The 13,111-nt window shown below is 42.4% G+C and overlaps 1 long non-coding RNA gene across 1 annotated transcript in view; it reads left to right on the top strand.

Moving 5' to 3' along the window:
• The first annotated feature begins 314 nt into the window (after positions 1 to 314).
• The window catches only part of LOC134351285 (uncharacterized), a 367,287-nt gene continuing 354,490 nt past the window's right edge, over positions 315 to 13,111 (top strand). The window contains exon 1 of the long non-coding RNA XR_010019117.1: positions 315 to 444. This is a non-coding gene — a long non-coding RNA (uncharacterized LOC134351285). The remainder of the gene's footprint in view (positions 445 to 13,111) is intronic.

Genomic DNA, 13,111 nt, shown 5'->3' with positions numbered 1-13,111 from the left:
AAGGGTCTGTAGTGTGTTGTAATGTTCTATGTCTTAGCCAAACCAGCTGTGTAATAATTGATTTGCAAAGGTAAATGGCTTAGGACATTACCTTTCCTTTGCAGGAGCTGGATTAAGATTTTTTATAAATTACTTATGTTTGCTGTGTGATTAAGCCTTCCACTGTTCAGGGGCAACGTGTTAACTCACCCTGTGGATTGCAGCAAACATTAATAAGAAAAGTCTTTAAAATGACATTTAATCATTCTCTTCTTCACTGCTGACTAGTTTACTTTTCCACTGTAGCATTTGCACACTTCATTTTTGGCAGGCTCCCATGGAACATCAATACTCTAAATGGAATTAGGTGTCCCAAGACTATGCGTGGAATGATGTGACTCCGTGAATGGGGTTTTGTGTGTAAATGGACGTTGTTTCCTTTGGAAAGTTTGGGGAAATTCAAAGGTTAGTGCAGGGGTTTTCATCTTATTACTTTCACAGTCTGGACAACCATTTAAAAATGTCTTTCAGTAAATTTAACAATGCAAGTTCCATCATGACTTGCTAATTATGGCAGGTTTTTCTTGATGTGAACTTGAGCCTGGAGTATGAATAAGATCATAAGTCATGGGAGCAGAATTAGGCCATTTGGCCCACTGAGTCTGTGTTACCATTCCAACATGGCTGATTTTTTATCCCTCTCAACCCCATTCTCTCACACAATCTTTGATGCCCTTACTAACCAAGAACCTATCAACCTCTGTTTTAAGTATACCCAAAGACTTAGCCTCACTGCAAGCTATGGCAATGAATTCCACAGATTCACCACCCTCTTTTTTTTTGTACTGCACTGTTTTAAAAAGGTCATCATGTTTGTAAAAAGTAATTTCTACTGGAATACTGTATGCAATTTATAGAAGAATTCTCATATACATGATTCATACTCAAGTTGTGTGTGAGAGTGTGGAACAAGCTGCAAGTGGAAGTGGTGGATGTGGGTTTGATTGCAACATTTAAGAGAAGATCAGATCAGCATGTGCATGGGAGAGGTATGGAGTGTTATGGTCTGGGTGCAGGTCAATGCGACGAGAGAGAATAATTTTTCAGCATGGGTTAGGTCGGATGAAGGGCCAGTTTCTGTTCTGTAGTGCTCTTCGACTCTATGATTCTATAAGCCTACGTGGCAGATTTTGGATTAGAATGCAATAGTATCTCCAAAGTGTAATAAAATGAATCTCACAGTAGTGTATGATGGCATAAACTGTATGTACTTTGATAATAAATTTACTTTGAAATTTGATCTTTGATATATCAGCTTTGCATGCCTTGTCCACACAGTAGCCTTGTGCCAGGACTACTCTGCAGGGACACCCATGCTCTGATCCTATTTTTGCTTCTGGCGTCAGACCCTATGGTTTTAAATTGGGGTATTTCAGACAACCAGAATCAGAACTAGAATCAGGATTAACATCATTGGCGTTTGTTGACAAATATGTTGTTTTGCGACAGCAGTGCATTGCAATAAAAACTACAAATTAAAATAAGAGCAAAAAAGTAAATAATATAGTGATTTACTTTAATACAGTACATGGTTCATTGTCCATTCAGAAATCTGATGGTGGAGGGAAAAAGGTGTTTCTGAAATGTTAAGTATATGTCTTCAGGTTCCCGTACCTCCTCTAATGGAGTAAGATTAAAATAGGCACCAGTTCTGGCATCTTTTACATGTTTAGAAGGCATGTGACTTGGCACATCACTGAACACTCTAACAATCTTTTACTGATGTACCGTGGAAAGTGGCCTGACTGGTTACTGGCAATTCAAATGAAGGCAAATGCAACATCAGCATTCATTTCGAGAGGATAAAACATAAAAGCAAGGATATAATGTTGAGACTTTGTAAGACACTTGTCAGAATGCACTTGCAGTATTGTGAGCAATTTTAGGACCATTATCTAACAAAAGATCTGCGGCTTTGGAATGGGTCCAGAGAAGGTTTACGAGAATTACCCTGAGAATGGAAGGGTTAATAAATGAGGACTGTTTGATGGATCTGGGTCTGTATTACTGGAGTTTAGAAGAGGGGGATCTCACTGAAGTTGAAAGGTCCAGATAGAGGTGAGATAGAGAAGACGTTTCCATCGTTGGGGAGTCGAGAACCATGGGCACAGCCTCAGAATAGAGGGACATCCCTTTAGAACAAAGATGAGAAGAACTTCTTAGGCATACAGAGGTGAAGATGTGGAATCCATTGCCACAGATGGCAGTGGAGGCCAAGTCATGGGGTATATTTAAAACAGAGCTTGGGAGGTTCTTGATTAGTGTATGGTCTAAAAGCAGCCAGGTCTCTGGCACTGACTCTGGCTCTGTGGCTCAGAAGGGGAGGGGGAGGAGGATAGGGGATTCCATAATTAGAGGAGCAGACAAGAGCTTCTGTAGACATGAAAGAGACACCCGGGTGGTATGTTGTCTCTCAAGTGCCAGGGTCATGGATGTCTCAGATTGGGTCCGCAGCATTCTAAATGGGGAGAGTGAGCAACTGTAAGTCATGGTATCTATTGGCACTAATGACACAGGTACAAAAAAGGAAGAGATGCTGAAGAGAAAACATAGAGGGTTATGTAGAAAGCTGAAAAGCAGGTGATCTGTGAATTGCTGCCTGTTTCATGCGCCAATGAGGGTAAGAATAAGACCATTTAGTAGATGAAGGGATAGCTGAGGAATTGGTGCAGGGGGGTGGATTTTAGATTTCTGGGTCATTGGGATCTCTTCTGGGAAAGGTATAACCTGCACAAAAAGGACGGGTTACATTTGAACCCAACAGGGACCAATGTCCTTGTGGGCAAGTTTGCTAGAGCTGTTGAGGAGGGTTTAAGCTAATTTGGCAGGGGGCTGGGAACCAAAGTGATAGGGCTGAGGATGAGGTAATTGGTATACAAGTTGATGGAGTGTGTAGTGAGTCTGTGAGGAAGGACAGGCAGATGATCGGGCAAAATTGAAGTCAGTGAGATGAGTTGAAGTGTGCCATGGGAGCAAAATGGAAAAGGGTGATGAATACAGGACTGAAGGTGTTATATTTGACTGCGTGAATGATATGGAACAAGGTTGACGATCTTGCAGTGCAGTTAGTTTGATGATGGCAGAGCAGCAATGGCTGGAGTTTTTGGGAGCAATTCAGAAAGCACAAAATAGATACTGTACATCCCAAAGCTGAAGAAATATTCTAAAGGCAGGATGATGCAACCATGTCTGATGAAAACAGCAAAAGAGAGGGCATATATTATAATGGCAAAAAATTAGTTGGTAGTTAGAGGATTGGGAAACTTTTAAAAACGGCAGAAGCTACATAAAAAGCCATGAAGTAAGAAAACATAAAACATGAAAGGAAGCTAGCTGATAATATAAAAGAGGATACTAAAAGTTTTGTAAAGATATATAAAGAGTATAAGACAGGTGAGAGTGGATATCAGACAACTGGAAAATGACGATGGAGAGGTAGTGATGAGGGACAAAGAACTGGCAGGCAAACTTAATGTTTTGTATCAGTCTTCATCATGGAAGGCACTAGCTAAATGCCAGAAATTGGAGAATGTCAGTGAATGTAGTTGCTATTACTAAGGAGAAGGTGCTAGAGAAGCTGATATGTCTGAAGGTAGATAAGTCACCTACACCAGATGGACTAGGCCCCAGGGTTCTGAAAGAGGTAACTGAAGAGATTATGAGTAGTTTTTGGCCCCTTACCTAAGAAAAGATGTGCTGGCACTTTTGAGGTCAAGAAGAGGTTCACAAGAATGATTCTGGGAGTGAAAGGGTTAACATACGAGAAATGTTTGATGGCTCTGGGCCTGTATTCACTGGAGTTCAGAAGAATGGCTGGGGGGGGTGGCTGCAGAACTTCTTTGAAACTATTGAATATTGAAAGGTCTAGATAATGTGGATGTGGAGAGGATGTTTCCTATAGTGGAGGAGTCTAGGACAGAGATCAGAGATGACAAGTTCTTAATTAGTCAGACATCAAAGATTATGGAGAGAAGGCAGGAGAAAAGGGTTGAGAGGGATAATAAATCAGCCAAGATGGTATGGCGGAGCAAACTTGATGGGCTGATTAGCCTAATTCTGTACCTATGTTTTATGGTCTTATGGTTTAACTTGTTCCTTACTTCAATGTAACTGGACACAGATGATGCAAAGGAAGCCTTTGACAATAATTCCCTTACTAAAAAAATAACTGGTGGCATGGAATTTCATGAGCTTGCTCAATGTCACACAATTGCAGCTGTCTGTTTTCCTGTGGAGAATTTAGCTTTTTCTCACGTGAGCCGTAGACACCCATGGAACCAACGCTCACAATGACCGATAACCAGGGATTTGGGCCAGTGGAGATCACTTAGCTATCTGGTTGGCCAGGACCCAGCGGAGACTAGCGGCCAGCGTCAGCCAACCAGAGCAGCGATTTGGACCAATATAAACTAAGCACTCCGCAGTAAAAATACTCTACAGTTATAATGTTACCTTGACTGGTGACGAAACATTTGTGACCTAACCTCCAGGTTCAGCAAACAATCCTACAAACAAGTTAGCATTATTCTGGAGTCATGAAGTCACGCAGCACAAGTTCCCCTTTCACGCAACTCATCCAAGATGTCCATCGAAGCTAATCCTTTTTTGCATGCATGAGGTCCATATTCCTCTAAATCTTTCCTATCGAGATAGCTGTCCAAAGAATCATCTAAGTATCATTAATGTATCTGCCTCAACTACATTTTCTACAACCTAGACATGGTATCATGCATTATTGATGAAGAAAGAACTGAATTAAAGAGCTGACAGCATTTGAAGTCTAGAGCTAATTTTGTTGTGTCCCACTGCACCACAGAGTTTATAGGTGCGAAATGTAGGCTTTGTCCAGCCAATGCGCAAGGTCCATAGGAGAGAAAGCCAAACACAGCAGCATTCCTTTTAGCCATAAAGGAACTCTTGTGGGAATGTGTGGGTAGGAATTGGTATGGAGGTTGAGTGAGGACAGGGTCTGGAAATATTCAAAGCTTCCTGCTGAAACTTGTAAGCCTTATTTAAGAAGGTGGTGAGGTTCAGCTTCTGAAATCTTTAAACAATTCTAAAGAAAATTCCTTCAGACGAGGTCACCCTTGCATGATTGCAGAGAAGACAGCTTTACACCTGTTCCTACAAAACTGAGTCATTCACCTTGAACTGTGGTTAGGATCCAGTGTCAAGAGAATTCTGTTACAATTAGTGGCCATGCCACTTTATTGGGTAAACCTGTACACCTGCTCATTAATACAATTGTCTATCAGCCAATTATGTGGCAGCAACATGGGCATATAAGTATACCGACATAGTCAAGAAGTTCAGTTGCTATTTAGATCAAACATTGAAATGGTGAAGAAATGTGATCTAAGTGATTTTGATCATGAAGTAATGGTTGGTGCCAGACAGGGAGTATCTCAGAAACCGTTGATCTCACAAGATCACAAGACAAAGGAGCAGAAGTAGGCCATTCGGCCCATCGAGTCTGCTCCGCAGCTCCCCCATGAGCTAAACTATTCTCTTGGGATTTTCAGGCACAAGAGTCTCTAGAGTTTACAGAGAATGATGCGGGAAACAAAAAAATCATCCAGTAAGCAGCAGTTCTGTGGCTGAAAACATCTTGAGAGAGGTCAGAGGAGAATTACCAGACTTATTCAAGCTGAAAGGAAGGTAATAGTAGCTCATATCAGCATGTATTACAATAGCGGTGTGCAGAAGAGCATCTCTGAACACACAACATGTTGAATCTTGAAATGGATGGGCTACAGCAGCAAAAAGCATGAACATACACTCAGTGACCACTTTGTTAGATACAGAAGGTCATTAATAAAGTGGTCACTGATTGTCCACCTACACAGTTTTCCCATCTCTGCTCCAATGAGGGAAACGTAAATGAAGCATAGAGACTAGAGTGGAAAATGTGAGATTACATGGCAAACACAGAACAGATGGGGCAAACTCAGTTAAACTTCCCTGTGCACTGATAGACCCTTTGTGTTTTGTTTAACTCTCTGCAGTATCAATGCACACACAGCAGCTGGAACAGACTGCATACCGGGGCGTGTCCTCAGGGACTGTGCTGACCAGCTGGCAGAAGTTTTTGCTGAAATTTATAACCTCTTTCTGTCCCTTGCTGTGGTCCCTACATGCTTCAAAACATCAACCAGCATACCAATCCCAAAGCCCCAAAACAGTCAGCAGTTATATGTACAATGACTACAGACCAGTTGCACGCACCCACATTAATCTGGTTATGCCCCAGATTAAGAATGCCATCCCTGCTTCCCTGACCTGAACACTGGTGCACTCCAGGGATGTGTACTGAACCAATTCCTTTGCACTCTATTCATCCATGACTGTACATCTGCCTATGCCACCAACTCCATCATTACATTTTCAGATAAAATCAGCTGATTGGATTAATTACAAATAACAATGAAGCAGCCTACAGAGAGGAGGTCCAGAAACTGTCTCAACAGTGCAATAACCATAATCTTTCACTCAACACAAAAACAAAGAAATGATTATCAACTTCAGGAAATCAAGAAGATAAGAACAAGCTCTTCAACTCAATGCATTGGAAAGTGTCTCCAGCTTGAAGTTGTTGGGAGTGAACATTACAGAGGAGCTCCCTTGGACCACCGGCACCTCCTTGACAGTAGGGAAGCTCAGTAATCCCTCTACTATCTCAGGAGTTTAAAGAGAACAAATCTGCCGCAAAGCTGCTGGTATACCTTTATGGATGTGCAATTGAAAGTACACTGATTAACCCACTGCATGACAGTATGGTACACTAGCTGCAACAAGATCAGACTGCACAGAACATCAATGGGACACAACTACCAGATATGGAAACCATCTACAACTCATGATATCTACAGCAAAACCGTGATGGACTCATCCCACCCCAATAATCTCCTGTTCAATCTCTGATCACCCAGCAGGAGATACCGAAACATCTCTGCATGGACATCCAGACTGAAAACAGCATTTTCCCCAGTGCTGCAGTGCAATTGAACAATGTCTCATTTTAGAGTTGTTGTTTTTCATTCAGTTGTAACTTAGACATCACCGCAAATAACTCGGACATTATTTTAATGTAGTCACTGTGTTTTCAGTAATTGAACTGCCAGTATGCTATTTTGCACAGAATGGAGTAGCACTACAATCTCTTTGTACCCAGCAATGACAATAAAACTCTAACTAACTAACCAACTGCTTATGAAAGCAGGCAATTTGAACACCCCTAGATAGGTGGCAAGTCGGGTGAGCCAGCAAGACCTACTTTGCTGTATTTTCACTTCAGCAAGGATGATGAATTCACCAGCATCTTACTTCAGGCAGGTACTGGGTCTGTAACAGCCTCTGGGAACATTTCCTTCAGCACTCTTCGCCTGTACAGGCTGCCCAAGAATCATAGAGCACTACAGCACAGAAACGGGTCCTTCAGCCATATCATCTGTGCTGAACTATGGTTCTGCATAGCCCTTCCATACACCCCCAACATGTATTTATCTAAACTTCCCTTAGATGTTGAAATTGACCTCATATCCATCACTTCTGCTGCAGCTCATTCCACACTCACACCATCCTCTAAGTGAAGAGTGTCCTGCTCTTTAAACAGTTCATCTTTCACCCTTAACCCATGACCTCTAGTTCTAATCTCACCCATCTTCAGTGGAAAAAGCCTGCTTGCATTTATCCGGACAATACCTCTTGTATTACATGCCTCTATCAAATCTCCCCTGAGTTTCGTAGCTGACATGTGTTATCATTATTGCAGTACTCAAACACTGTCATACTCATGCCTGCACCTTAATGACTTTCCTCCTGAAACTTTTGTGGGACTTTGTCTCACAAGAGGTGGAGAATCCTTGGAATTCTTGACCACAAGGATTGCAGAGGTCAGACGATTAGTGGGGGTAGTGGGGGTAGTGGGGGGAGGTGATATTGGAAATGAAAGTACACACATAGTAGCCGCTTTGTTAGGTACATCTGTACACCTGCTCATTAATGCAAATACCTAATATGACAGGAATAATTTGTTCAAAGGATTTAGTTGTTGTTTGGATCAAACATCAGAATGGGGAAGAAATGTGATCTAAGTGACTTTGATTGTAGAATGATTGTTGGTGCTGGACAGGGTGGTTTGAGTATCTCAGAAACTGCTGATCTCCTGGTATTTTCACAAACAACAGTTCCTAGAGTTCGTAAGCACAAAATAATCTGCAGATGTTGGGGTCAAAGCAACACTCGCAACACGCTGGAGGAACTCAGCAGGTCGGGCAGCATCCGTGGAAAAGATCGGTTGATGTTTCGGGCCGGAACCCTTCGTCAGTTCCTAGAGTTTACTGAAAACGGTGTGAGAAGCAACAACAAAAAAAAATCCAGTGAACAGCAGTTCTGTTGGTGAAAATGCCTTGATAATGAGAGGGGTTGGAGTTATTATAGGGTTGCTGCCACATGATTGGCTGATTAGATATTCCATTAAAAAGCTGGTGCACTGGTGTACCTAATAAAGTGGCCACTGAATGTAGAAATGCAGTATTCTAAGACACACTTACAGACACAATCTGTAAAACCCAATGTGAAATAATTCATTGTCAGGTTTATCTGCCCACTTGTAATGTAATAGATGCAGTGTGGAAGTGTGTGGGTGATGTCATTGACAAACTGTGTTCTGAACCAGCTGCACTTGCTAGATTTAATCCCCAAAATAAGACAAGATTGATTGAAACTGCAGCGTTTGTCATGGCAACATATTTGCCAATCAATAAAAGTTAGCAGGACTAATGTCACATCTGCAGGAAACATGGATAAAATGAACTGGTATAGAAAATGCTTCTTATAACCTGAGTGCTGGTGTTTATTCTCAGGTATAATGTCCCTCAGAGTTCTCACAGGAATATTTCTGGGATTCAAATGGGAAAGTGGCTCGGGTGGAGGTGAGTCAGTTTGTGTCTGTCCTTTGTTACCGATGGCTTGTTTACAGGAAACCCACAGATCTCATTTTTACTAGCTGTATCAGCATGTAGTCCTCTTGCTTTAAGTCATGGCCTGTGGCCCCAGCTCTAGAGGTTTACAAGAACTTTGCAGGTTCACACCCTGGTGCCAGGGCGGGAGGACTGAGGGTGCTGCTCTTCCGCCATTCAATGAACCATCATGTTGTGCGAGTTCAATCCTGACCTCTGTCAATATCCATGTGGGGTCTGCACATCCTCCCTGTGTCTATGGGTTTCCTTCCACATTCTTTAGACATTAAATGGTTAATTGGCTACTGGACATTGTGTATCATGCATGTGGATGGCGGCAGAATTGGTGGGGTAAGGTGTGTTGTTAATCGACTTAAGTGAAATAAATGGGGCTGGGGGTATACTGATTAGTGGGGCCAAACGAACTCCTTCTACATAAGTGAGGAGATAAAGTATGTGAAGCTAAGCTTCTGTTTCTTCTGTTAAGCTATATTAAGACTTAGGAGCAGAATTAGGCCAGTCAACCTGTCGAGTCCTGTCTGCTATTCCATCTTGTCTGGTTTACAACCCCATTCTATCGTCTCCTCCCTGTGTACCCAGTGACTTGCACTCACAGCTGCCTGTGACAATTAATTCCACAGGTTTAATAATCTCTGGCTCAAGAAATTCTTCCTCATCTTTGTTCCAAAGCCCTGTCCTTCTATTCTGAGGACATGCCCTCTGGTCCAAGACTCCCCCACCATTGGAAACATCTTCTCCATATCCACTCTATCTAGGCCTTTTAATATTTGATAGGGTTCAATGAGATTTCCCCTTCATTCTTCTAAACTCTGGCTAGTACAGGCACAGAGCCTTCAAATGCTCCTCATACATTTCAATCCCAAAATCATTCTCATAAACCTCTTCAGTACCTTCTTCAATGCCAGAACATCTTTTTTTAGATAAGAAACCCAAAACTGCTCACAAAACTGCAAGCATGTTCTGACCAATGCCTTATAAAGCCTTAGCATTACATCCTTGCTTTTATATACTAGTCCTCTTGAAAGGCATGTTAACATTGCATTTGCCTTCCTTACCACCAAACAATCTGCAAGTTAAATTTTAGGGAATCCTGCATGAGAACTCCCAAATCTCTTTACACCTCTGATTCTTGATTTTTCTCCCTGTTTAGAAAATACTCTTCACCTTTACTCATTCTGCCAAAGTGCATGATCATACACTTCACTACACTATATTCATCTGCCACTTCTTCGCCCATTCTCCCAGGCTGTCTAAGTCCTTCTGCTGACTGTCCACTTTGTCAACACTACCTGCCCCTCTACCTATCTTCAAATTGTCTGCAAACTTGGTCACAAAGCCATCAATTCCATCATCCAAATCACTGACATATAATGTGAAAAGTCCCAACACCACTGGTCACTGATCAGAAACGGTCCCCTTTATTTTCACTCCATGCCTCCTGCCAGTCAGCCAATCTTCTATCCATGCCCATATCTTTCCTGTAATACCATGGACTCTTATTCTGTTCATCAGCCTCACTTGAGCCAAATCAAGGGTGGTGATGAATCAGCAGACAGGAGGGAGATTGAAACTCTGGCTGAGTGGTGCCACAACAGCAACCTCTCTCTCAATGTCAGCAAGACCAAGGAGCAAATTATTGACCTCAGGAGAGGAAAGTAGAGGTCCACGAGCCAGTCCTCATCGGAGGATCAGAGGTGGAGATGGTTGAGAACTTTAAATTCCTGAGTGTTACTATTTCCGAGGACCTGTCCTGGACACAGCATGTGAGTGTAATTGCGAAGAAAGCATGCCAGTGCCTCTACTTCCTTAGGAGTCTGCAGAGATTCTATAGATGTGCGGCAGAAAGTATATTGCCTGGTATGGAAACACCAATCCTACAATATCCTGCACTGCTCCCTGTTACTATTGATGGTGAGGATGTGGATGTGGTGAAAACCTACAAATACCTGGATAAGAGACTTGAGTGGATCACCAACACAGAGGCTGAGAAGAGAACAGCCAGAGTCACCCCTACTTCCTGAAGAGACTGAGGTCCTTTGGAGTATGCAGGTCTCTCCTTCACATGTTCTACCAGTCAGTTGTCACCAGTACAATCTTCTATGTGGTGGTGTGCTGGGGCAATGGCATCAACATGGGTGATGCAACAGGCTCAATAAACTGATTAAAAAGGTTGGCTCTGTTATAGGAGTCAAACTGGACTCATTGGAAGCTGTGGTAGAACAAAGGACTACGGAAAATCCTGACAATTCTGGAAAATGTTTCTCGCACTCTGCATGCCACTTTGGCTGAACAGAGAACATTTTTAGTAATAGACTAAGAAAACTGCACTGCTCCAAAGAGTGCTGTATGAAGTCATTCTTACCCTCTGCCATTAAGCTCTATAATGTGTCAAATCATAGCTGGAGAAATGATGCTCCCCTTCTTGTTTGACTGTTTGAGGTAACCTTTTTTAAATTCTATCTTACTTCTCTTCTAATATTTTCATATTTGTATATCTGTGCACTTGTAATGCTACTGTGACATTGTAATTTTCTTTGTGATCAAAAAGGTATCTATCTATCTATTTATCTAAAAAGTAGTGGATACAGCCCAGCTCCCCACGGGTAATGTCCTTCCTGTTATTGAGCACATCTAAACGGAGCACTACGCAGCTGCTGTCATCAGGAATCCCCACCACACAAATCATGCTCTCTTCTTGCTGCTGCCATCGGGAAGATGGTACAGGAGTCTCAGGACTCACACCAGCAGGCTCAGGAATGGTTATTACCCCCTCAACCATCAGGCTCTCGAACCAGTGAGGATAACTTCACTCAACTTCACTTGCCCCATCACTAAACTGTTCCCACAGTCTATGGACATACTTTGAAGGACTCTTTATCTCATGTTCTTGATAGTTATTGTTTATTTATTTATTATTATTTATTTTTTCTTTTGTTTTTGCAGAGTTTATTTTTCTTTGCACATTGTGTGTTTGTCAGTTGGGTGCAGTCTTTCTTTGAAACGCACACAAAATGTTGGAGGATCTCAGCAGGCCAGGCAGCATCTATGGAAAAAAGTAAACAATGTATTCTTTTTCATCTGACCTGCTGAGTTCCTCCAATATTTTGTGTTTGTTGCTTTGGATTTCCAGGATCTGCAGATCTGCCTGCAGGGATGAGGTCCAACACCTGGCTGTGTGGTGTGCCGACAACAACCTGGCCCTTAATCCCTAGAAGATGAAGGATATCATTGTGGACTTCAGGCATGCTAGGGGTCACACTCACATCCCCATCTACATCAACGGAGCTGTAGTGAAGCGTGTATCAAACTTCAAATTCCTTGGTGTCTACATTTCTGAGGATCTCACCTGGTCCCTAAACTCCTCCATCCGGATCAAAAAGGCACAACAGCGCCTTTATTTCCTGCGGAGCATCAAGAAAGTTCAGCTCTGTCCCAGGATACTGATGGACTTTTACTGCTGTACCATTGAGAGCATACTCACCAGCTGCATCTCAGTGTGGTATGGCAATTGTCCTGTATTGGACCGCAAAGCACTCCAGCGTGTGGTGAAAACTGCCCAGCAGATTATCGGCACCCAATTGCCCACCATTGAGAACGTCTACCATAAACACTGCCTGGACAGGGCAAAAAGCATTATCAGGGATGCATCTCACCCTAACTATGGACTTTTTATTCTCCTCCCATCCGGTAGGCGCTAGAGGAGCCTCCGTTCTCGCACCAGCAGGCACAGGAAGAGCTTCTTCCCTGAGGCTGTGACCCTGCTGAATCTCACACCACAGCGCATCTATAGTATTGCATCTATATTGTACTGTCTTAGTACTTTTATATTTGTGTGCTGTAGCACTTACTTTTTATTCGCAGTTATTTTGTAAATAACACTATTTGCATTTCTGGTCAGACGCTAACTTCATTTCATTGGCTTTTTATCTGTACTCAGCACAATGACAATAAAGTTGAATCTAATCTAATTTTCTCATCTTTGCAATCTCCCATTGATTCTTTTGTGATTGTTGGATTGGATTTACGGTGTATGCCTGCAAGAAACCGAATCTCAGGGTTGCCTGTAGCAACATATATGTACTTTGACAATA

The sequence above is a fragment of the Mobula hypostoma genome, chromosome 9 (genome assembly GCF_963921235.1).
Source record: "Mobula hypostoma chromosome 9, sMobHyp1.1, whole genome shotgun sequence".
Lineage (NCBI taxonomy): Eukaryota > Metazoa > Chordata > Chondrichthyes > Myliobatiformes > Myliobatidae > Mobula > Mobula hypostoma.
This window is presented reverse-complemented; position numbering and strand designations above follow the sequence as displayed.